At 40.5% G+C, this 25117-nt stretch overlaps 1 protein-coding gene across 2 annotated transcripts in view; it reads left to right on the top strand.

Moving 5' to 3' along the window:
• Window positions 1–25117, top strand: part of SLC9A7 (solute carrier family 9 member A7) — a 175401-nt gene that overhangs the window by 28770 nt on the left and 121514 nt on the right. The gene's annotated exons all lie outside the window — the stretch shown is intronic.

Genomic DNA, 25117 nt, shown 5'->3' with positions numbered 1-25117 from the left:
GACCACCTGTCCTTCCTCCTGAGAAATCTGTGTGTAGGTCAAGAAGCAACAGTTAGAAATGGACATGGAATAACAGACTGGTTCTAAATCTAGAAAGGAGTATGTCAAGGCTGTATATTGTTACCCTGCTTATTTAACTTCTATGCAGAGTACATCATGCAAAATGCTGGGCTGGAAGAAGTGCAAGCTGGACTCAAGATTGCTGGGAGAAATATCAATAACCTCAGATATGCAGATGACACCACCTTTATAGCAGAAAGTGAAGAACTAAAGAGCCTCTTGATGAAAGAGAGTGAAAAAGCTGGCTTAAAACTCAACATTCAGAAAATGAAGATCATGGCATCTGGTCCCATCACTTCATGGGAAATAGATGGGGAAACAGTGGAAACAGTGTCAGACTTTATTTTTTTGGGCTCCAAAATCACTGCAGATGGTGAGTGCAGCCATGAAATTAAAAAACACTTGTTCCTTGGAAGAAAAGTTTTGACCAACCTAGAGAGCATATTAAAAACAGAGACATTACTTTGCCAACAAAGTTCTGTCTAGTCAAGGCTATGGTTTTTCCAGTGGTCGTGTATGGATGTAAGAGTTGGACTATAAAGAAAGCTGAGTGCCAAAGAATTGATGCTTTTGAACTGTGGTGTTGAAGAAGACTCTTGAGAGTCTCTTGGACTGCAAGGAGATCCAACCAGTCAATCCTCAAGGAAATCAGTCCTGAATATTCATTGGAAGGACTAATGCTGAAGCTGAAACCCAATACTTTGGCCACCTGATGTGAAGAACTGACTCATTGGAAAAGACCCTGATGCTGGGAAAGATTGAAGGCTGGAGGAGAAGGGGACAACAGAGGATGAGATGGTTGGATGGCATCACTGACTTGATGGACATGAGTTTGAGTAAGCTCCGGAGTTGGTGATGGACAGGGAACCTGGCGTTCTGAGGTCCATGGGGTTACAAAGAGTTGGACACGACTGAGCAGCTGAACTGAACTGAACTGATAGAATTCTCTAGTTCCTGCCCAAATGCCTACTGGTGTTTTTATTGGGTTAGTGTTGAATTTAAGAATCAATGTGAGAAGAATGATTTTTAGAATGTTGATTCTTCCTATTCGAGGACCTCCTACGCCTTTGCAGTTTTCAGTACTCTTGTGTTCTTCAGGAATATTTTTGAGTTTTCCTCTTCAGTTGTGCACATTTCTTATACCTAGATATTTTACATTTTTGTTACTATTATATTAATGAATGAGGTCCTCTTGTCCATTATGTCTTTAAACTGTATTATTGTTCTGGAATGCTTTTGTTTTAAATTTGTGTGCGTGCTAAATCACTTCAGTTGTGTCTGACTCTTTGCTACCATGTGGACTGTAGCCCACCAGGCTCCTCTGTCCAAGAGATTCTCTGGAAAAGAATACTGGAGTGGATTGCTGTGCCCTTCTCCAGGGGATCTTCCTGACCCAGGGATCAAACCTGCATCTCTTACATCTCCTGCATTGACAAGTGGATTCTTTACCACTAGCACCACCTGGGAAGCCCTATTTAGATTTGCTTAGCCACATTATTTTTTATTTTCATTTCCATAGCCCAGGATAGTTCCTGAAAATTATCAAATACTTTTTACTATATTTCTGCTTTGAAATGAAGTGTTGGGTTGGCCAAAAAGGTCATTTGGGTTTTTTCTATAAGGAAAAATCCCAACAAGCTTTTTGGCCAATCCAGTATCTTGAAAATTAATGTAAAAATCAAAGTACTGAAAATGGCTTAGGGCTTCTAGTGTGATTGTTAGTAATGGTGGATTTATCTTAAGGTTTGAAGGCAGAGAAGGCTGAATCCAGAATGTATTTTGATATTGATTTGGTGGAGGCTGGCTTGGAATCCTGAAATCACATGTATTAGAGATACACTGAATATTTTGACTAATTATTGAATGGTAAGTTGTGAAAATTCATATTTGGCCAAGAACAAACCAAAATATCACCATCTTAGAATTAACCCGAGTTCCATAAATCTGATATTCTATTTAGGGATGAATTGTTACTGCAATTTTATTAGAAATGTCAGTCATCATATTTTCAAAGTTTGAGATTACAGAGTATAATTTCTCAGCACTGTCAGCTGCTAGATTGCATGAGAGTTCATTACGTCAGATGTGTGTGACACCAAAGAGATAACCTGAAATTAAATACAACTCTGGAAGTTTGTTTTGTGATCTTAATACATGCTCAGTTGTTTCGATCATGTCAGACTCTTTGTGACTCTGTGGACTGTTGCGCGTCAGGCTCCTCTGTCCAGGGGTTCTCCAGGCAAGAATACTGGAATGGGTTGCCATGCCCTCCAGGGAATTTTTCCAACCCGGGGATCCAACCCGTGTCTTTTATGTCTCCTGAATTGGCAGTCAAGTTCTTTACCACTAGCACCATCTGGGAAGCCCTTGTGGTATTAATGGTACCAAACAATTCTACACGGATTAGAATTATAACCTAATGTCTGCTATTCTATCTTGTGTTGTTACTTAAGGTTTTAGGTTATTTGTTGACTTAACCACATATATTATTTTTCCTTAAGTTATTTAGCAGTTGTACTATTCATTCAACAAACATTCACTGTCTGTTTACCTGTTTATTTCTTAATAATGTAGTTATTTTTAAAAGTCACATTTATTGAGGTATAGTTTACATACAGTAAAATTCATTTCTTTTACATATACAGTCCAGTGAGTTTTTCCCCCCACACACCCTTGTGTAATCACCACCAAAATTAAGGTATAGAACATTCATCCCTCCAACAGAGTCCTCATGAACCTTTGCAGGCCATGCCTACCTCCTTCTATCCCAGCCCTCAGCAACTACTAATCTATTTGCTGTCCCGATAGTTTTGCCTTTTCTAAAATTTGAGGTGAATGAAGTCATATATTAGCTACCCTTTTGTGTCTATCTTCTTTCACTTAGCATAATATTTCTGCAGCTCTGTGTATATCGCTAGTCTGTTCCTTTGTTATTACTGAGCAGTATTCATTGCCAGGGTGTATCAGGGTTTACTTGCATATTCACCATTTGTTGAACATTTGGGGTTTTTTTCAGTTCTGGGTATTATAAATAAAAGCTACTATGAACATTTGTCTACACATATTTGTGTGGGCATTTTTTTTTCATTTCTGTTGGATAAATACTCGAGTGAGATTTCTGGGTTGTATGGTAAGTGGATATATAACGTTAGAAAAACTTGGCAACCTTTTTCAAAGGGACTAAACATTTTGCATTCCCTGCAGCAGTGTGGAAGATTGCCTTACAGCCTTACCGATTTTTGTTACTTAGGAATTTTCAATTTTAGCCATCCTAGTGTGAAGTGGTATCTCATTGTTTTAACTTGCATCTGTCTCCCCAGTGATCAGTGATGTGAAACTTCTTGTGTTTATTTGCCATCCATATACCTTGTTTGGTGCACTGTTCATATTTTTGGCCCATTTTAAACCTTTTTTGGGGTCTTGTTGAGTTGTGCTTTTATATTTTCTGGGTACAAATTCTTTATCAAATAAGAAGTTTGCAGTTTTCCTCCATGTCTATGGCTTGTCTTTCATTTCCTTAGCAATGTCTTTTGAAGAGTAGAAGTTTTAGATTTTTGACCAAGTCTAATTTGTCAGTTTTTCCTTTTATGGTTTGTACTTTTTGTGTCCATCTTAATACATTCTTAGTGAGTTAACTTTTGTATATAAAATCAACAGCTCTCACAGTTATTAATCAGCATTTATTCTTGATTCTCTTAAATAAAGAAAGAGACTGGTAGAATTTCTACATACAAAAGCACATAGGGCTATCTGTACTCCACATGACAAATAGGCTTTGTAATAAATATAAAAGACATGCCTTGTTTATATTACTTACATTCATATGCTAGTCACATGTGATGACATTCTATATATATGTTATGCCATGATCATTGGTCACTAACAGTAAAAAAAAAAAAATACCCAGTACTCCCCATTGCAGGAGATGAGACATTCAGTTACTTCTGAAGTCTGAAGCTGATTTTTGCCTCAGTCAAACTTCAGGACATCCTTAATTTATTTTGATTAGTTCCTTGCTATTTTGATATTGTCTATTAATGACAGATTTCAGTCTTTCCCTAAAGAGACCCAGGTAAACCCAACCATGATTTTCGCAAAATTAAGTCGTGTATTGACTAGCCCAGCATTTGTGGCTATTTATTGTACAGAGACATAGACCTTCCTCACAAAGACTGCTGTGGGAGTGCTGTGTGCAGGGGGTTATTAAGAAATTAGCGTTATGATCCCTCTGGAGCTGCTTCTTCCTCCCCTGGGAATCAAAAGAGTGGTTTGGATTAGGCTTGCAGTCTTTAACAGTTCATGTGGGCTCTCACTGCCATCCAGACACTGAGACTTTTAAAATGACATAGCATCCCTTCACTGTAGCAGAATAATTGTGACCCAGCTTTATTAGTTGCTTAAATGCAGTTCATATTTTGCTGAGTTTTTCAGGTTTAGGAGACTATGTTGTGGTGCCAGGCAGTAGGAAAAGGAAATAAAGATAAGGGTTCTGCCCCCAGGGAGTTAATACCGAGTGGAACACAGTGCACCAAAAGCCAGGTCAGGCTATGTGGCTGAGGTTAGGGCATATGGGGATCACTGTAGGTCATAATACAGGAAACACAGGAACATAATACAGGGAACAGATTGTGGATCTCAGTTGCCCTTTGGGAGTTCTGAGGCTCTATTATGTTAAAAGATTGGTGAATATTCATGAGCAACACACACAAAGGCTTGGGTTGATGTAGATCTGCCTGAAGAATGATCTTGGTTTCCCATACTTGGTGTGTTTGAAAACAGTTAAGATAATTGGGGGATGTTGTGCCTGCCTTGGTTGTTGTATGGAGTTGTACCTGGCTGGGGGAACTGTCAGTTGGCATGCGGATCTTTGGCCTACAGAGGACAGTATAAAAAGTCTGATGGCAAAAGGGGCTGTGGCATCTCAACAAGACCCACAGACATCTTGGCTCCCACTGTGGCAGTCACTCACCACCCGTGTGAGTGAGGGGACAGAAGAACTGTGCACTTGGATGGCTTCTGGGCCTCTCGTGGAGATGAAGCTGCTGTGCCTGATGTATTTCCTGTCCCATATCCTTCTCTAAAGGGCTTCCCAGGTGACTCAGTGATAAAGAAACCGCCTGCCAATGCAGGAGACACAGGAGACCCGGGTTCGATCCCCGGGTCGGGAAGATCCCCTGGAGGAGGAAATGGCAGCCCACTCCAGTGTTCTTACCTGGGAAATCCCATGGACAGAGGAGCCTGGTGGGCTATACAGTCCCTGAGGTCACAAAAAATCAGATGTGACTGAGCACATGCACACACGCACACACACATTCTTCTCTAAAGCTAAGTAAATATTGTATTAACTGAAAGCCTGTTTGTGTCTTGGGAGTCTTATTGCCAGCTTGAACCCATCACTGCAGCTTCACTGCTACCTGGGAATGAGAGATTAGTGATACGAGCTGGGGAGATGCCTCTAGAGCAGTTGTGCTGGGGATAAGAAGGACCTGAATCAAGCTTATAGCAAGGAGAAGATGAGAATACTGAATATCTGTACCCATGATGGCCACTGAGACTCCTGTTAGCAGTTCTGGCAAGTGGTCTGGGAGAGCAGAACTCCATCTACAGCTCTGATGAAAGGTCTAAATGGGGTCAGAGCTCTTCCTAGTTGTGTGAGCACTTTCATTTCAATATTTTTACTTTTTAAAAATTTAATAAACTGTGCTTCATATGTGCCAAGTACTATTCCAGGCACTTGATATTCACTCACTTAATTCCTCATAACAACCCAATACTACTTACCATTTACTGATGGGAAAATTGAGGTGCAAAGAAGTAAAGTGGCCTGCTTGAGGCCATCCAGCCTAGCAAACAGTAAAGCTGAGATTTGAACCTAGGCATTCTGGCTCCAGAATCTGTGCTCTGAACTGTTTCAATTCGCTAACTTCTCTTCTGCATTCTTCCTTGTAGCAAATGAATGGAGTTATTTTTTTTAAATGTCATCATTGATAACTGAGTCAGTATGCTCATTTGGGTTACAGCTGCACAGAGTTATGTTATTGGGTACTTTCTGGGGAGCACAAATTCCTTATGATTTTGGATTCATGTAGCAGTGGGCAGTAGCTTACAGTGAGCAATAGCTAGCTGTGAGCAGTGGTTGGAAGCGACACCTTAGTTCCCTGACTGGGAATTGAACCCTGGTTACTTGGGTGGAAACCAGGAATCCAAATTGCTAGACCATAGGGGCCAGTGGCTAGAATCTAAATCTCCAGTCCTTGTCTACCTTGAAAGGAAGAATCTGACAAGGAGACAGAAGGTATAGAGGGAAGTGAAGTATTTATTAGAAAAGCAGAGTACATGTGGAAAGACTCATGGGTGAACTCAGTGAGAGAGTCGCAAGAGTCACCTCTTGGGAAGATTTAAACCTTTATAAGGGGGCAGTCTTTCTGCACCTCTATCTTCTTCTTGGCCAGTTGTCTTGCTTTGACCCTGTGGATAATTTGTCTCAGGACATTCCCCTGGGTGCGCACACATCTCTCAGTCAAGATGGACTTCATCACAAAGGCATATGGGAGGAAAATAGTAAGACTTACTATGGTCTGGTATCCCCTGCCCTTTTAAAATAATTATTTTTGTTGGAGGATAATTGCTTTACAACATTGTATTGGTTTCTGCCATACATCAACATGAATCAGCCATAGATATACATATGTTCCCTCTATCCTGAACCTCCCTCCCATTTTCAGCCTTATCCCACCCTTCTAGGTTGTCACAGAGCCCTGATTTGAGCTCTCTGCACCATCCCTTGCCTTTTTGACCTCTTGAAGACTTTGGCGCGTGTGTCATGTCTTCCTTGCCCCAAGGGTGGGAAATGTATGACCTCTTGATCTTCTAACAGCCCCTCTCTGTTCTTGCCATAAAAGTGTCCAATGTCTGGTTACCCACCCTATTCTTGTTGTTGTTTTTTACATGGGAGTGCAGATCTCAAAATGTAGACAGGAGTCTGGTCATAAATATGTAGCCTAGAGCCTATTTGTCTTTTGCTTTGGGAAATGTAAACAGGGGGCTGGTAGTGAATGTCTGGCCTGGAGTCCATCTTTTTCTCCCCCCAGGAAGTATGAACAGAGGGGCAGATATAAATGTGTAGTCTGCAGCCCATCTATCTCCTGACTTACTTACATGGTACATGGGTGAGGGGAGCACCTACCTTTTGGCTTGTACCCCCATCGTGCTACCAGGGAAGGCTTGTACTACAGTTGTAGGGCCTTACTTCATATCTGTTGACAGATAGGAACTCCCTCAGAGTTCCTCTTGGCATCCTTTGCAGGGCTTACGGCTGTGATGCTCCTGCTTTGCACTCCCTTGTAGCAGAGTGAGGGAGTTTGCTCTGGGAGGAAACCCAGGTAAGGTCTGAGCAATGGGTGTGCACTTAGGGCTTTCTCAGGGCTTCAGACATTGCCCTGTTGAAGGTTTGTTTTGCCTTTTCTTGCGAGAAATCTCATCATTAATACATGGACTGCCCCACCCAGGCCCTTCAGTCACAGCAAAGAAAGCAAATTGTTCCTTTTCCAAGATGAGCCCTATGTGCATGTACACAGTTGCTCAGTCGTACCTGATTCTGTGTGACCCCGTAGACTGTAGCCCACCAGGCCCCTCTGTCCATGGGACTTTCCAGGCAAGAATACTGGAATGGGCTGCCATTTCCTTCTCCAAGGAATCTTCCAGACCCAGGGTTTGAACCCTAGTCTCCTGCATTGACAGATTCTTTGCCACTGAGCCACTGGGGAAGCCTCTAATAATATAATATAATATAATATAATATAATATAATATAATATAATATAATATAATGCTGCTAAGTCGCTTCAGTTGTGTCCGACTCTGTGCAACTCTGTAAACTGCAGCTCAACAGGCTCCGCCGTTCCTGAGACTCTCCAGGCAGGAACACTGGAGTGGGTTGCCATTTCCTCCAATGCATGAAAGTGAAAAGTGAAAGTGAAGTCGCTCAGTCGTGTCTGACTCTTTGCGACCCCATGGTTTGCAGCCTACCAGGCTCCTCTGCCTATGGGATTTTCCAGGCAAGAGTACTGGAGTGGGTTGTAATATAATATAATACAATATACTACCTCTCACATCAAGTCCTCCACTTATGTGTAGTAGTGATTTATGTATTTTATCATGTTTCATTGCTAGGTGGGTAGATTGAAAGTGAGTTTTTCATCATGATTTTTATTCTTTGCTGCAAAGCAGTGATAGGCCAACACTGCAAGCAGCCTGAGGTTTTACCCCAGTACTCCAGTTTCCTCTCACTGCTGGCTAAGCAGGGGCTGCTAAAGTATACTGTCGACTGAAAACAAAACCCCACAGAACCTAAGAGTTGAGAGTTATGTTTTATTTCAAGGCTTTACTGAGGAATATAGCCTGGGAGTCAGATATGACTTGAGCATGTGCACACATGTACACACACACACACATTTCTGTGTATGGGAAGATGCAGGAGTCTATGCTCCTTGAAAACATCAAATTATTCCTTTGATATGTGTCTTAACTATTTAGGGCCAGTACCCTGTTTCTCCCCAATCCTGAATTCTCAGGGTGGCTTCACTGGCTCATGGCTTGATGGTCAGCAAAATTTAGGTACTTGAATGGCAGGCAACATTCTTTTATTTGTTTATATTTTTTACTGAAATGACAGGTGACATTTTTTTCCACAGTACTGTTCAAGTTGTTGGTATTTTGATTGTCCTATTTTGTACCAAATGAAGCATGACACATCCCACTCTATGACTGAAGCTGTGACAGTTGTTTCTGTGTGGTGGCCTAAAATGACAGAAGGTTACTGCTTACTATGGGAGAATCTTCTGGGGTTCCCCCTCCCCGACACACCTCTTTTTTGAGCCCAGAGCAGAACTTGTGTATGGCGTCTAGTAAATTGCAGTCTTATTGTTATAATGACCTGCAGGCACAAAGAAGGAATAGCTTTGTCATATAAAGTTTTAGAGCACTCAGATCGCATATTTAGTGCTATTTTTCATGTTTTTATTGGTAGAAATGCCTGTGAAAAGGACTTTGTGATCAGCATCTGTCTCTTACTTTCTTTAATATTCCATTTCTTTGTGCAAAATGCTTGAATTAAATGTCATAAATGAGGTTGATAAAACTCTTCTTGCCTCACTGAATTTTAGTTTTTGCAACTAGAGTAATTTAGGTAGCTAAGATTTGTCACCCTGCTTATTTAACTTATATGCAGAGTACATCATGAGAAACGCTGGTCTGGAAGAAGCACAAGCTGGAATCAAGATTGCCGGGAGAAATATCAATAACCTCAGATATGCAGATGACACCACCCTTATGGCAGAAAATGAAGAGGAACTAAAAATCCTCTTAATGAGAGTGAAAGAGGAGAGTGAAAAAGTTGGCTTAAAGCTCAACATTCAGAAAACGAAGATTGTGGCATCTGGTCCCATCACTTCATGGAAAATAGATGGGGAAACAGTGTCAGACTTAATTTTTGGGGGGCTCCAAAATCACTGAAGATGGTGACTGCAGCCATGAAATTAAAAGATGCTTACTCTTTGGAAGGAAAGTTATGACCAACCTAGATAGCATATTGAAAAGCAGAAACATTACTTTGCCAACAAAGGTCCGTCTAGTCAAGGCTATGGTTTTTCCACTGGTCATATATGGATGTGAGAGTTGGACTGTGAAGAAGGCTGAGCACTGAAGAACTGATGCTTTTGAACTGTGGTGTTGGAGAAGACTCTTGAGAGTCCCTTGGACTGCGAGGAGATCCAACCAGTCCATTCTGAAGGAGATCAGCCCTGGAATTTCTTTGGAAGGAATGATGCTGAAGCTGAAACTCCAATACTTTGGCCACCTCTTGTGAAGAGTTGACTCATTGGAAAAGACTCTGATGCTGGGAGGGATTGGGGGCAGGAGGAGAAGGGGATGACAGAAGATGAGATGGCTGGATGGCATCACTGACTTGATGGACGTGAGTCTGAGTGAACTCCAGAGTTGGTGATGGACAGGGAGGCCTGGCGTGCTGCAGTTCATGGGGTCGCAAAGAGTGGGACACGACTGAGCAACTGAACTGAACTGAACTGAAGATTTGGGGCAGAAACAATTCTTACTTGCACATAAAATTACTCTATTATGTTCCTTTTTTCTGCCAATAATTCTTATTAGCTAGATTAACTAACATTTTCACAAAGTGTTTTTTAAGCCTTAGATCACTGCATTTATATTTACAAAAGCCATGAACAAGCAGACATTTCTCCCTTATTAGGAGGACTTGCACACAGATGTTTAAACATTTAGGTAGTGATGATTCTAAACATAATTAAATTAAACTCTTTTAAGTTAAGGCTTTAGGCTTATTTTGAAACCTATATTCACAGGTTACTCATGTGTGGAACACCTTTGCACTTTGTAGCAAAGTACCACTAAGACTGTTGTTGATCTTGGTACCCTGTCACCCACCCCTCCAGAAAAGAAATCAGAGGCAATTTTTTCATAGAATACAGGATCATCAAAATAGATTTTTGATTTATCAACCCTTAAAGTAGAATAGAAAACCCATGTTTATTCTAGTATTTGTGCAATTCATAGTTCAAACCATAAAATTATATGCTGATTGAGAATGTAGGAAGTAGAATGGAAAAAAATGCCCCTTGTTGGTGAATGTCACCAACTGCTTTCACTAACTGCACTTAGCACAATATATAATCATCTTCTCTTTGTTTACTTTTTTATTGGCTGCTCCTCCCTACTCATGCTTGACCACAAGGTCCCTAAAGGCAAAGTCCTTGATTGCTTCATTCATGATGTCTCAGATACTGGCTACATGAGAGTCTCCATAGTCTGCAGTGAGTTGAATGGCGATGCGTGGGGATGGAAATACCTTTTCTCATCCTGGCCCTTCACTTTGAAATCCAAGCTGTGTTGTGATACTAACAATAATTTAAAACTGTGAAGCATCTGAAGATGACTTTGTGGGAAGTTGAATTTTGAAGCAAGCTTACTTACTTCTTGGAAGCTTAATGGATAATTTTAAAGAAAGAGAACCATTTGTTTCTAGCTGTGGAGGCCAGAGAAACCATAGGCTGAGGGAAGTGCTGTTTTCCCTCAGTCTCCTGTTCTCTTGCAGCTTTGATTTCTATCCATGGTAACATGACCTAGGTGAACTATTTGCATCTTTGAAAATTCCACTCTTCTGCTAGCTGATTAGAGTGGTAAAATGGAAACACATCTTGTGTGTTCTCTATCATCCTGGAGAATTATTAATAACATCTCTTTCTGGCAGTTCTCACTGAGTAATTTCATTTTAGAAGTGAAAATTGTATTATCCATTGGAACATTTTAACCTAAGCAGGCTATTATTTTAAACTCTCTTAAGAATAAAAGTTATCTCCTAGAATTTTGTAAGATCAACTCAAAGTTAAATCACATTATATCCTCAAATAGGATCAGTAAGATAATTGACACAGTTAGACAATATATTTTAAAAGCACTGTTAATATCATTGTATGTGTTTGGATCAGAGGTAATCAGCTTGTGGCCATGTGGTTTGAAGTCCTTTCCTCAATCTGTTTGTTCCTAAGTTTGGGTTTTCTTGTACCAGGAGACCTCATCTTTGACATCCATTTATATGATGCTTTATCACTTTGGGGAGAGATTTTGCTCTGGGAATTCAGGATATAATCTTGACAGTCAACTATGTAGATGGTTTTGCTTTGATACATCATCTCAGAGATCCCCAGGGTTTAATTGGATGATGAGATTGGATAATGACATTAGCTGAGATTCCCTTCTTTTCTATTTTCCTTGTCTTCCTTTTTTTCCCTCTGTCATTCCCCCACTTTTCCCTCTCTGCCAATGCTGTGAGAGAACTCTTGGAAGACAGCATTACCAGGATGATAGCAAAGTGAATGAAGGCCACTCCAGGGTGTTGAATAGGATGAGTGTTTTTGTGTGAGGGGCATTTGGTGGTAGGAAGTGAAATTGGAGAGATGACAGATGCCAGGTCTTTGTGGGCCTTGAATGCCATGTTAAGGAGATTGGATTTCTTTTTCTATAGGTGATGAAGTCACTGAAGAATTTTAAGCAGGGCTATGGCATGACTGCTTCCCCGGTTGCTCAAGTAAAGAGTCCACCTGCAATGCAGGAGACCCAGGTTTGATCCCTGAGTCACGAAGATCCCCTGAAGGAAATGGCAAAACCACTCCAGTATTCTTGCCTAGGAAATCCCATGGACAGAGGAGCCTGGAGGACTACAGTCCATGGAGTGGCAAAGAGTTGGACACGACTGAATTGACTATGTGGATTGCAATAAACTGTGGAAAATTCTTCAAGAGATGGGAATACCAGACCACCTGACCGGCCTCTTGAGAAACCTATATCCAGGTCAGGAAGCAACAGTTAGGACTGGACATGGAACAACAGACTGGTTCCAAATAGAAAAAGGAGTACGTCAGGGTTGTATATTGTCACCTTGCTTATTTAACTTACATGCAGAGTACATCATGAGAAATGCTGGGCTGGAAGAAGCACAAGCTGGAATCAAGATTGCCAGGAGAAATATCAATAACCTCAGATATGCAGATGACACCACCCTTATGGCAGAAAGTGAAGAGGAGCTAAAAATCCTCTTGATGAGAGTGAAAGAGGAGAGTGAAAAAGTTGGCTTAAAGCTCAACATGCAGAAAACAAAGATCCTGGCATCTGGTCCCATCACTTCATGGGAAATAGATGGGGAAACAGTGTCAGACTTTATCTTTTGGGGCTCTAAAATCACTGCAGATGGTGACTGCAGCCATGAAATTAAAAGACGTTTACTCTTTGGAAGGAACGTTATGACCAACCTAGATAGCATATTGAAAAGCAGAGACATTACTTTGCCAACAAAGGTCCGTCTAGTCAAGGCTATGGTTTTTCCAGTGGTCATGTATGGATGTGAGAGTTGGACTGTGAAGAAGGCTGAGTGCCGAAGAATTGATGCTTTAGAACTGTGGTGTTGGAGAACTCTTGAGAGTCCCTTGGACTGCAAGGAGATCTAACCAGTCCATTCTAAAGGAGATCAGTCCTGGGTATTCTTTGGAAGGAATGATGCTAAAGCTGAAACTCCAGTACTTTGGCCACCTCATGCGAAGAGTTGACTCATTGGAAAAGGCTCTGATGCTGGGAGGGATTGGGGGCAGGAGGAAAAGGGGATGACAGAGGATGAGATGGCTGGATGGCATCACCGACTCTACGGACATGAGTTTGAGTGAACCCCGGGAGTTGGTGATGGACAGGGAGGCCTGGCGTGCTGCGATTTATGGGGTCGCAGAGTCGGACATGACTGAGTGACTGAACCACCACCACCGTGGCATGACTGGCTTTTTTTGTGATTCAAAGAAACTAATCTGGTGGTAGTTGGAGAATGTATGCTGATTAAGGAATCAGATTAGAAGCAGAGAGGAAAGTTAAGAAATTACTGTGGAAAGTTCAGGCAGGAGATTTGAACGAAAGTAATATTAGTAAGTTGAACTACTAACTCATTATGATGAGCAGGAAGAGTGAGTGCTTCAGTTGTAGAGTTGGCAGGACTGGAAGAGGATAGAATGTGGAGGTGATGAGGTGCCCCTCAGTGGTACCAGGCTTTTGTGCTTGACTCAAGTAATTGCTCAAGTGCTTTATTAGGAAACTCTTGTTTGTGAATTTAGAACCTCTCTTTAGCAGGCAAGAATAGACAAATCAAGATTTTTTTTTAACAAAAAAATAACAGTATCTTTACACAACTAGTACACTTGGAAACTGTAGTTTATAGAGCTTTTAAGTAACCAGCTATTCAGGTCCTCAGTTCTGATCTTAGTCATGTTGGTCATTCATCCTGCTTGTGTCAGAAGCCTGGCTGAAAATTTTAGAATTTGAGAATGTTCTTAAGGAATACCTAATTTATTAATTCTTGAAAACATAATTTCAGGACTTCCCTGGTGGTCCAGTGGTTAAGAATCCACCTGCCAATGCAGGGCACATCGGTTTGATCCCTGATCCAGGAAGATCTTGCATGCCACAGGAACACTAAGCCCATGCACCATGGTTAATGAGCCTGTGGGTAAGCGACAACCACTGACTCCATGTGTAGCTACTTGTGAAGCCAGTGTCCCTGGAGCCCATGGTCGGCAACAAGAGAAGCCATCACAATGAGAAGTCCACATGCCATAACTAAAGAGTAGTCCCTGCTCCCTACTACTAGACAAAGCCCACCTGCAGCAATGAAGACCCAGAACAGCCAAAAAAATTACTAATTTCATCCTAAAACACCAGGAAATAAAAGATTGGACCGTATTATTTTGCCCTGAAGTAGGGTTTTCCAGGTGGTGCTAGTGGTAAGGAACCTGCCCACCAGTGCAGGAGACATAAGAGATGTGGGTTTGATCCCTGGATGGGGAAGATCCCCCTGGAGAAGGCCATGGCAACCTACTCCAGTATTCTTGCCTGGAGAATCCCATCGACAGAGGAGCCTGGTGGGCTACAGTCCATGGGGTCTCAAAGAGTCGGACACTACTGAAGTGATTTAGCGTGCACATGCACATTCTACCCTCAGAGTTGTCCCTATAGAATCAAACTGGTATCATGTCTTTAGTTTTGTCTGAGGGCTACTTATATGTGGAATGCCTTAAGTCAACTGTTGACCTTAGTGGCTCTCTTCCCCTCATTATCCAGAAAGACCCTGACACAGATTGTTCCTAGAAAAAAGGACCAACAAAATAATTTTTAAATTTATCAACCTTTAGGCTAGATAGGGCTTTCCTGGTGCCTCAGACGGTAAAGAATCCACCTGCAATGTGGGAGACCTGGGTTCAGTCCCTGGGTTAGGAAGATCCCCTGGAGAAGGGCGTGGCCACCCACTCCAGGATTCTTGCCTGGAGAATCCCCCTGGGCAGAGGAGCCTGGGGGCCTACAGTCCATGGGGTTACAAAGAGTCGGACACGACTGAGCAACGAAGCACAGCACAGGCTAGATAGAATAGGAAACTCATGTTTATTCTCATGTTTTCCACTTTGCTCTTGTCAGCAACAAGCACAGAATTTTAAGCTTATTTTCTATGGTTTTCCTCAGGTGAATTTTTCTTTTTTTGATTATGGATTTTTTTCTGTTTTCAATGTATTCATTCATCTTTTAACTTTCTTTATGCTTTTACTTCAAGTCATTTTAATCAGTTGGATATATATTAAATTATGTTTTTTTTGGAGAATGAAGGTTTTGAGTGACCCTACATCATTATTTATTAGGGTATTTAAGAAGAAGACTGCTTAGACTTCTTTGAACAGTATTTTTTCTCAGTGACATCAAAGTAACACTTTATTACCCAAACATAATTAATCAGAGAACTATTAGGGCAATTTTTGTGGTAGTAAGTGGGATTTCTTGTTACTTGGTCCTTTGTATAATTACTGTCTATATTATATATATATATATATCCATTTTATATTACTTGGAGTACCTTTTGAATATTTTCTAGGAATAGAGACTGTAACTGCAGCTTTGCTTTTTGATGATGTAAATCCTGTCTGCAGTGCTCAAAAATGTGATACCTTCTTCCCAATTATTTCATTATTTTGGGGGAAAATGCAATTAGATTATTAGAAATGACCGCTTTGGCATAACTCATATGACCAAATATCCAGGGTGAAGAATCAGGACTAGTTTTTTTTTTTAAGTTATCATTTGTTTATTTTACAACTATGTAAAAAGTTAAATGTTATACCCACATCGTGTCTTTATAGTTTATTTTCTTTTTTGTTGCTTTAAGGTTTTTTTTTCCTTCTGGTATTATTGAGATAAAATTGATGCACATCACTGTATAAGTTTAAGGCATACAGCATAATGATTTGGCTGATGGAATAATTAGTAAACATTCATCATCTCATATAAATACAAAATTGAAGAAATAGAAAAAATTTTTTTCTTGTAATGAGAACTCTTAGATTTACTCCCTTAATAACTTTCATATATAACATACAACAGTGTTAATTATATTTATCATGTTGCACATTAATTATATCCCTGATAAATATTTGTCTTATAACTAGAAATTTTTGCCTTTTGACTACCTTCATCAAATTCCACCTCCTCTCCCCTGCCCGCCTCTAGTAAGCACACATCTGTTCTCTTTTTCTATGAGTTTGCTTATGTTTGAAGTATAATTGACCTATAACCCTATTTTAGTTCTTGTTACACAATGTAGCAGTTTAATATTTTTATACATTTCAACATGATGAGCACCATAATTCTAGTCACTGTCTTTAACCAGATGAGGATATATAATTATTGATGGATAGAAAAGATGTGGTTTTATATATATAAATATATATTTTAATATATTACACTTATATATATATATCAAAAAGAGAGAACCATATGGATGAAATGTACATTGGAATGTGCAATGTTTTACAATATTTATATATATATATGGAAAGGAGAGAACCATACGGATTAAATGTACAATGTGGGGAATACAGGCCTAGGGTTTTTGTTTTGTGTTTGTCCTGGGCAGTGTTTATCTTTTTGGTCAGACTTCTGGCTTTATCTGGAAGTCAACTGACTTCAGGATAAGGTAGTTCTCCCTTTCCCCAGGAACTGGAATAAGAAATAGGAAAAAAAAACCACAACAAGAAATTGAGAAAAACTAAACCATAATCAAAACAACTTCAAATTGGGTCTGAAAGTCAGTTAGGAATTATTTGCCTGTTGATATCAGAGTCATCCCTTCCTGTTTGGTTATAAATCAATTTCCTGTTGCTGGGTATTTTGAATGAGAAGAATTAGTGGCTTCACAATAGGCTTAGATCTCTTGCAGTTTGATATTTCAAGTGTTTTTCAGGGTGAGTCAGTGGGGAGTTTGAGAGCAGATTAGGGCGAGGTAGTTACTTCCCCTCCTCTGTGCTTTCTTAGCACTTGCCTCTACTGCAAGAGAGGCATCTTGTCCTAGAGCATCTTGTCCTATTGAGTAGGATCCTGCCTTAGGCATCTCAGGGCTTTCAGCATCCAGTGGCTGAGTAATGCAGGCAACTGGGAGTCCTTTATTGGCTGCTTTCCATTTGTTATGAGCTGTTCAGTTCAGTCGCTCAGTCGTGTCCGACTCTTTGCGACCCCATGAATCGCAGCATGCCAGGCCTCCCTGTTCATCACCATCTCCTGGAGTTCACTCAGACTCACGTCCATCGAGTCAGTGATGCCATCCAGCCATCTCATCCTTGGTCGTCCCCTTCTCCTCCTGCCCCCAATCCCTCCCAGCATCAGAGTCTTTTCCAATGAGTCAACTCTTCACATGAGGTGGCCAAAGTACTGGAGTTTCAGCTTTAGCATCATTCCTTCCAAAGAAATCCCAGGGCTGATCTCCTTCAGAATGGACTGGTTGGATCTCCTTGCAGTCCAAGGGACTCTCAGGAGTCTTCTCCAACACCACAGTTCAAAAGGATCAATTCTTTGGCGCTCAGCCTTCTTCACAGTCCAACTCTCACATCCATACATGACCACTGGAAAAACCATAGCCTTGACTAGACGGACCTTTGTAGTTACTCTAAAAATAAGCATATGTTACCAGAAGTTACTGGAAGGCAGAGCCCTCTAAGTCCCTGCAAATGTTCACTTAACCAGTTAGCCACTTGGAGATGTATTGTGCATACAGTTCTATTCATATGAACACTGGCTTAGGAGTCAGAAGTCTTGGGTCTGAGTCTTTGCTTCACTCTTCAATAACCATCTGTACTTGAGCAGACCACTTACTATCTGTAGATCCCAGCATTTTGATTTACAAAGTAAGGCTAATATGTGCACTGCCTACCTTGGAGGGCTTTTGCCAGGAGTAATATTAAGTAGTGTATGTGTGAAGACTTCCCAAGGCTGAAAAATAGATTCTATGTGACATATGTAACCAAGGATTAATGGAAATTTGATTAGATCCAGAATTTTTATTACTGGACTCATATTTTAATTTTAGGATCAGTGAATCACACTATAGTTATTAACAATATTGTGACCATTTCCAGGAGCTAATTGTAGTTGAGCCATTATAGAGAAAAAGCTATTCAGTTAAGCTGGTTTTGTGTTGTATGTTCCCACATGGCAGAAGGTATCTCTCTGGAACCTCTTTTAGAAAACACTAATCTGATTTATGAGGGTTCTACTTTTATGATTTAAAGACCTTCTAAAACCCTCATCTCATATATTACCTTTGAGGGTTAGGATTCAATGTATGAATTGTGAAGATGGAGGGGACAAAGGAAAGGGACATAGAAATCAGTATTTTAAAATCTATTTTAGCAATCTTTTTTTGCTGTATTCTTTCTTCCATTGACTATATATACTGATCTTCCCTTTCCTCCTTGAAACCAGCTTTTTACCATTCTGCTTGTTCCCTAATTAAGCAGTTAAATATTTTAACATTTGTTCACTATGTATTTTAAAGATAATCTTGTTTTTAACTCTTTGACATTCAGACTTTGACAAAAATGAGAACCTAGAAATAATATATACTGTGGTTAATCTCCAACCATCCTCCAAATAGATTTAGTCCACGACGTAGCTGTTATAATATACAATTAAACTTTTTAAAGGGCTTCCCCAGTGGCTCAGTGGTAAAACATCTGCCTGCAATGCAGGAGACGCAGGAGACGTGGTTGAATCGCGGAGTTGGGAAGATCCCCTGGAGGAGGGCATGCCTACCCACTCCAGTATTCTTGCCTGAAAAATCCCATGGACAGAGGAACCTGGTGGGCTACAGTCCATGGGGTCGCAAGAGTCAGAACATGACTGACTCTTGGTTGCTCATACACACACACTCACACTCACAAACTTTAGAAAATTAGACTCCTGTAATGACAATAATTTAAGGATAATGTTTATGGAATAATGTTAAGGAATTTTTTCTTAATTGACCTTTTTTGGGGCTGTGTGGCATGTGGAATCTTAGTTTCCCAACTAGGAATGGAACCTGTGCTCCCTGCAAGTGGGAGTGTGGAGTCTTAACCACTGGAACACTCAGGAAATCCCCTGTTAATTGACTTTTTGATGACAAGTAGGTTTGATTAGAGGATAGTTAACTATTCTGATAGGATAGTTTATAGAAGCTCAATACTTTCAGAAATTTGATCCCACTGGTTCTTTATTGTCAAGCCTTATCTCAGAGCTTCTGTTGTTTGTTTCCTTGATATGAGTGTATTCTGAGTATGATTCTTACATTTTCCCAATCACAGACAGTGTCCTTGGTTACAAATATTAACTCAACATTATGAGGCAGGTACTGTTATTAACATATCTACTTTATAAATGAGGAAAACACAATATGATAAGTAATTTACCCACAGCCATCAAACTAGTAATTGAGAAACAGAGATTTGAACTCAGTCAGGTTTAGGCCAGAATTCACCCACTTAACCTTCCTTGAGAAGAGAGCTGTCTGTCAGTTCTGGCTTTGCAAATAGAGCTCACTTAACCTTGGCTGCCAGGAGGGAAAACTGAGGCCCAGGAGGGCCCAAGCAATTTGCACACTGTTCATTAACTAATTAGTGGTAATTTGATAGTTAAGTATTTATTGAATGCCTGCTGTGTGTACTGTGCTATTTTAAGTGGGGGATGTAAAAGAAATCTAAAGCTAGTCCTTAGGAGTTTACAGTTTAGTTAGGGATATGGAATAATTTAAGAACTGGTGTGATCTGTGATGCAAATACTTTTTTTTTGGCTGCATTGCACAGCTTGCAGGACCTTAGTTTCCCTATCCAGTGATAGAACTCATACCCCCTGCAGTGGAAGCACAGAATCTTAACCACTGGGCCACCAGGGAAGTCCCAAATACTTATTATTTTAGAATAATAAATAATTGTTTAGAGAAGAGAAAGATCAGTATGAACAAGAAACTTGAGTAGACTTTTAGAAAGTTGAGTTTTAACCTGAAAATGCAATCCAGATGAAAAGAAAGTCTGTGAGTTTACGGAGATGGAGAAATAGCATCTAGCACAATATCTGATACATAGTAGATGTTCAATAAATGTTAATTTGCTTGACAAATGAATCTCTTTCAACACATTTATCTTCCCGTTTGCCACTATGTCTAGTCTGCTGTTGAAACTGAAATAAAATTCTCAGCTTATGTTTTTCTGTTCTAGAGTTTCTACTGGTTCTTTCTAAAATTGCACTATTGCACCTTATACTACTTTAACCCTTTCTCTGCTTTTTCTTTTTATTGCCTTTTTTTTAGCCTTTGCGCTTACCATGTCCTTTACTTACATAATTTATTTTGTTTCTTGTGTTTTTCCCTCTATTAAATGGACTGGAATGGGCGAATTTAACTCAGATGACCATTATATCTACTACTATGGGCAGGAATCCCTTAGAAGAAATGGAGTAGCCATCACAGTCAACAAAAGAGTCCAAAATGCAGTACTTGGATGCAGTCTCAAAAATGACAGAATGATCTCTGTTCATTTCCAAGGCAAATCATTCAATATCACAGTAATCCAAGTCTATGCCCCAACCAGTAACACTGAAGAAGCTGAAGTTGAACGGTTCTGTGAAGACCTACAAGACCTTTTAGAACTAACACCCAAAGAAGATGTTCTTTTCATTATAGGGGATTGGAATGCAAAGTAGGAAGTCAGAAACACCTGGGGTAACAGGCAAATTTGGCCTTGGAATATGGAATGAAGCAGGGCAAAGGCTAATAGAGTTTTGCCAAGAGAATGCACTGGTCATAGCAAACACCCTCTTCTAACAACACAAGAGAAGACTCTACACATGGACATCACCAAATGGTCAACACCAAAATGAGATTGATTATATTCTTTGCAGCCAAAGATGGAGAAGCTCTATACAGTTAGCAAAAACAAGACCGGGAGCTGACTGTGGCTCAGATCATGAACTCCTTATTGCCAAATTCAGACTTAAATTGAAGAAAGTAGGGAAAACCACTAGACTATTCAAGTATGACCTAAATCAAATCCCTCATGATTATACAGTGGAAGTGAGAAATAGATTTAAGGGACAAGATCTGATAGATAGAGTGCCTGATGAACCATGGACAGAAGTTCGTGACATTGTACAGGAGACAGGGATCAAGACCATCTCCATGGAAAAGAAATGCAAAAAAGCAAAATGGCTGTCTGGGGAGGCCTTACAAATAGCTGTGAAAAGAAGAGAAGCGAAAAGCAAAGGAGAAAAGGAAAGATATAAGCATCTGAATGCAGAGTTCCAAAGAATAGCAAGGGGAGATAAGAAAGCCTTCCTCAGTGATCAGTGCAAAGAAATAGAGGAAAACAACAGAATGGGAAAGACTAGAGATCTCATCAAGAAAATTAGAGATACCAAGGGAACATTTCATGCAAAGATAGGCTCAATAAAGGACAGAAATGGTATGGACCTAACAGAAGCAGAAGATATTAAGAAGAGGTGGTAAGAATACACAGAAGAACTGTACAAAAAAGATCTTCATGACCCAGATAATCAGGATGGTGTGATCACTCACCAAGAGCCAGACATCCTGGAATGTGAAGTCAAGTGGGCCTTAGAAAGCATCACAATGAACAAAGCTAGTGGAGGTGATGGAATTCCAGTGGAGCTACTTCAAATCCTGAAAGATGATGCTGTGAAAGTGCTGCACTCGATGTGCCAGCACATTTGGAAAACTCAGCAGTGGCCACAGGACTGGAAAAGGTCAGTTTTCATTCCAATCCCAAAGAAAGGCAATGCCAAAGAATGCTCAAACTACCGCACAATTGCACTCATCTCACATGCTAGTAAAGTAATGCTCAAAATTCTCCAAGCCAGGCTTCAGCAATATGTGAACCGTGAAATTCCTGATGTTCAAGCTGGTTTTAGAAAAGGCAGAGGAACCAGAGATCAAATTGCCAACATCTGCTGGATCATTGAAGAGATCCAGAAAAAGAGAGTTCCAGGAAAACATCTATTTCTGCTTTATTGACTATTGCAAAACCTTTGACTGTGTGGATCACAATAAACTGTGGAAAATTCTTAAAGAGATAGGAATACCAGACCACCTGACCTGTCTCTTGAGAAACCAACATGCAGGTCAGGAAGCAACAGTTAGAACTGGACATGGAACAACAGACTGGTTCCAAATAGGAAAAGGAGTATGTCAAGGCTGTATATTGTCACCCTGCTTATTTAACTTCTATGCAGAGTACATCATGAGAAATGCTGGGCTGGAAGAAGCACAAGCTGGAATCAAGATTGCTGGGAGAAATATCAATAACCTCAGATATGCAGATGACACCACCCTTATGGCAGAAAGGGAAGAGGAACTAAAAAGCCTCTTGATGAAAGTGAAAGAGGAGAGTGAAAAAGTTGACTTAAAGCTCAACATTCAGAAAACGAAGATTATGGCATCTGATCCCGTCACTTCATGGGAAATAGATGGGGAAACAATGGAAACCATGTCAGACTTTATTTTTTTGAGCTCCAAAATCACTGCAGATGGTGATTGCAGCCATGAAATTAAAAGACACTCCTTGGAAGGAAAGTTATGATCAACCTAGATAGCGTATTGAAAAGCAGAGACATTTCTTTGCCAACAAAGGTCCGTCTTGTCAAGGCTATTGTTTTTCCAGTGGTCATGTATGGATGTGAGAGTTAGACTGTGAAGAAAGCTGAGTGATGAAGAATTGATGCTTTTGAACTGTGGTGTTGGAGGAGACTCTTGAGAGTCCCTTGGACTGCAAGGAGATCCAACCAGTCCATTCTAAAGGCGATCAGCCCTGGGATTTCTTTGGAAGGAATGATGCTAAAGCTGAAACTCCAGTACTTTGGCCACCTCATGCGAAGAGTTGACTCATTGGAAAAGACTCTGATGCTGGGAGGGATTGGGGGCAGGAGGAGAAGGGGACGACAGAGGATGAAATGGATGGATGGCATCACTGACTCGATGGACGTGAGTTTGAACTTCAGAGTTGGTGATGGATAGGGAGGCCTGGCGTGCTGCAATTTATGGGGTAGCAAAGAGTCAGACACGACTGAGTGACTGAACTGAACTGAACTAATAAGTAAAGTCCCATGAGAGCAGGAATTTCTCTTTGTTTTGTTCACTGGTATGTATCCCCAGAGACTAGAACAGTGCATGGGTCATAGTAGAAGCTCGGAAATATTTGTTGAATGAATATATGGTCTGTAAATGTGGAGGCAATGATAAAAACTGTTAGATCAGATTGAGGGAAGAGGTCCTTGTACAGCATTGTAGGAAATCAAATGGTGGGGGAGACTTCATTGTGACCAGATTATAGAGAGTAGCCTGTATTGAGGGGAGGTTTATGAGTTCAATAAAATAGGTAATATATTATTTATAAAGCTGAGCAAAATTTTACTTATAATTCATTCATCATCTGGGAGGCATCAGGAAATAGCAGAAAGAATTCTGGGTTTGGAATTGAAATATATGAGTTTGAATCCTAGTTCTATACAGAGACCAGCTTTGTGACCTTAGGCAAATTATTTACTCTTTAAGATCTAGTTTTCTTAACTGTAGTGTTAATAATCCCTACTTCCTAATTCAAGTTATGGTGAAAATTAAGAGATAATGTTGTAAGTAAAATCCTTAGTAAAAGTGGGTCTTTAGTATTTCTTATCCTGCAGTGATTGGTTTGAAACTGTTATCTCAAATACTGTAATTTAAGTGTTTAAAAGACCCAGTTACTTAGTAATAGGGGAAAGGCTTAATAAATGTGATGCATTCATAAACCCTAGTTTAGGATTAACAGCTCCTAAATTCTAAATGTACCTTATCTGTTTGGGGCAAATTACTTAGACTAATAGGAAGAAGCAAACAACATTGGGGTAGTGTATGGTAACTGCGGTTTAGACAAAATAACTACTGAATATGAGTAAAAATGAAAAGGAACATACTATGCAGTCATGAAAAAAAAAACACACACGGAAATAACCGGTATCCTTTCACTTCTCCAAAATGGTTTGAAACCTTGAGTAAACAGGAGAGAGGAAAATCCCCTAATTATACCAGAGTCAGTAATAGTAGTATGGTCTCCAAAACTACCAGACCACAGGGAAGCCATTAGGCTTTGAGGGACAGTTGGCCTTTTCTGAGTGGTCAGGTCCTCATGGATGTCCCCCTCCAGGCTGGAATCTCTTGTTGAAACTGGGGCACTCCCGTGACCCTCAGTGGAAAAAATTTGAAGTTAAGTCTTCTGCTTGTTAAGGGTCAACCAAGGAAACATTCTCCTGGAGAAGCCTTGTGCATTTTCCATCTAACTGGTTGTGAAAGACATTATCCTTTCTTGCTATTTGAACTTAGATGAAGGCTCTTATGACAGATTTGTTTTGGAATGAAGCAAACATTCATTTTTCTTAGCTGGTTTATTTCCTTTTATCAGATGATGCAAATCAGCTAGAACACAAGTTTTGTTTTTGTTTCAGTTGTCAAGAAACCCAGAAAGCATGTAATGCATGACTACAGCAACAGAAAGTTAAGGAAGACCATACATTTAGTTCCTCCTTTTATGTATGGTGGGCTTCCCTGGTGGCTCAGAGGTTAAGGGGTCTGCCTTCAATGCAGGAGACCTGGATTTGATCCTTGCGTTGGGAAGATCCCCTGGAGAAGGAAATGGCACCCACTCCAGTATTCTTGCCTGGAGAATCCCATGGACGGAGGAGCCTGGTGGGCTACAGTCCACAGGGTCGCGAAGTTGGACACAACTGAGCGACTTCACTTCACTTTTATGTACGGTATAGTTAATATTGTTAGTTTCTATTTTAATTGGCTTGCTGTAGGGTACCTTAATGGAGAAGGCAATGGCATCCCACTCCAGTATTCTTGCTTGGAAAATCCCATGGATGGAGGAGCCTGGTGGGCTGCAGTCCATGGGATCGCGAAGTTGGACACGACTGAGCAACTTCACTTTTCACTCTCATGCCTTGGAGAAGGAAATGGCAACCCACTCTGGTGTTCTTGCCTGGAGAATCCCAAGGACAGAAGAGCCTGGTAGGCTGCCATCTCTGGGATCGCACAGAGTCAGACACGACTGAAGCAGTAGCAGGGTACCTTAAAGGCTTTAGAAACAATCAGA

The sequence above is a fragment of the Oryx dammah genome, unplaced genomic scaffold (assembly GCF_014754425.2).
Source record: "Oryx dammah isolate SB20612 unplaced genomic scaffold, SCBI_Odam_1.1 HiC_scaffold_23, whole genome shotgun sequence".
Taxonomy (NCBI): Eukaryota; Metazoa; Chordata; class Mammalia; order Artiodactyla; family Bovidae; genus Oryx; species Oryx dammah.
This window is presented reverse-complemented; position numbering and strand designations above follow the sequence as displayed.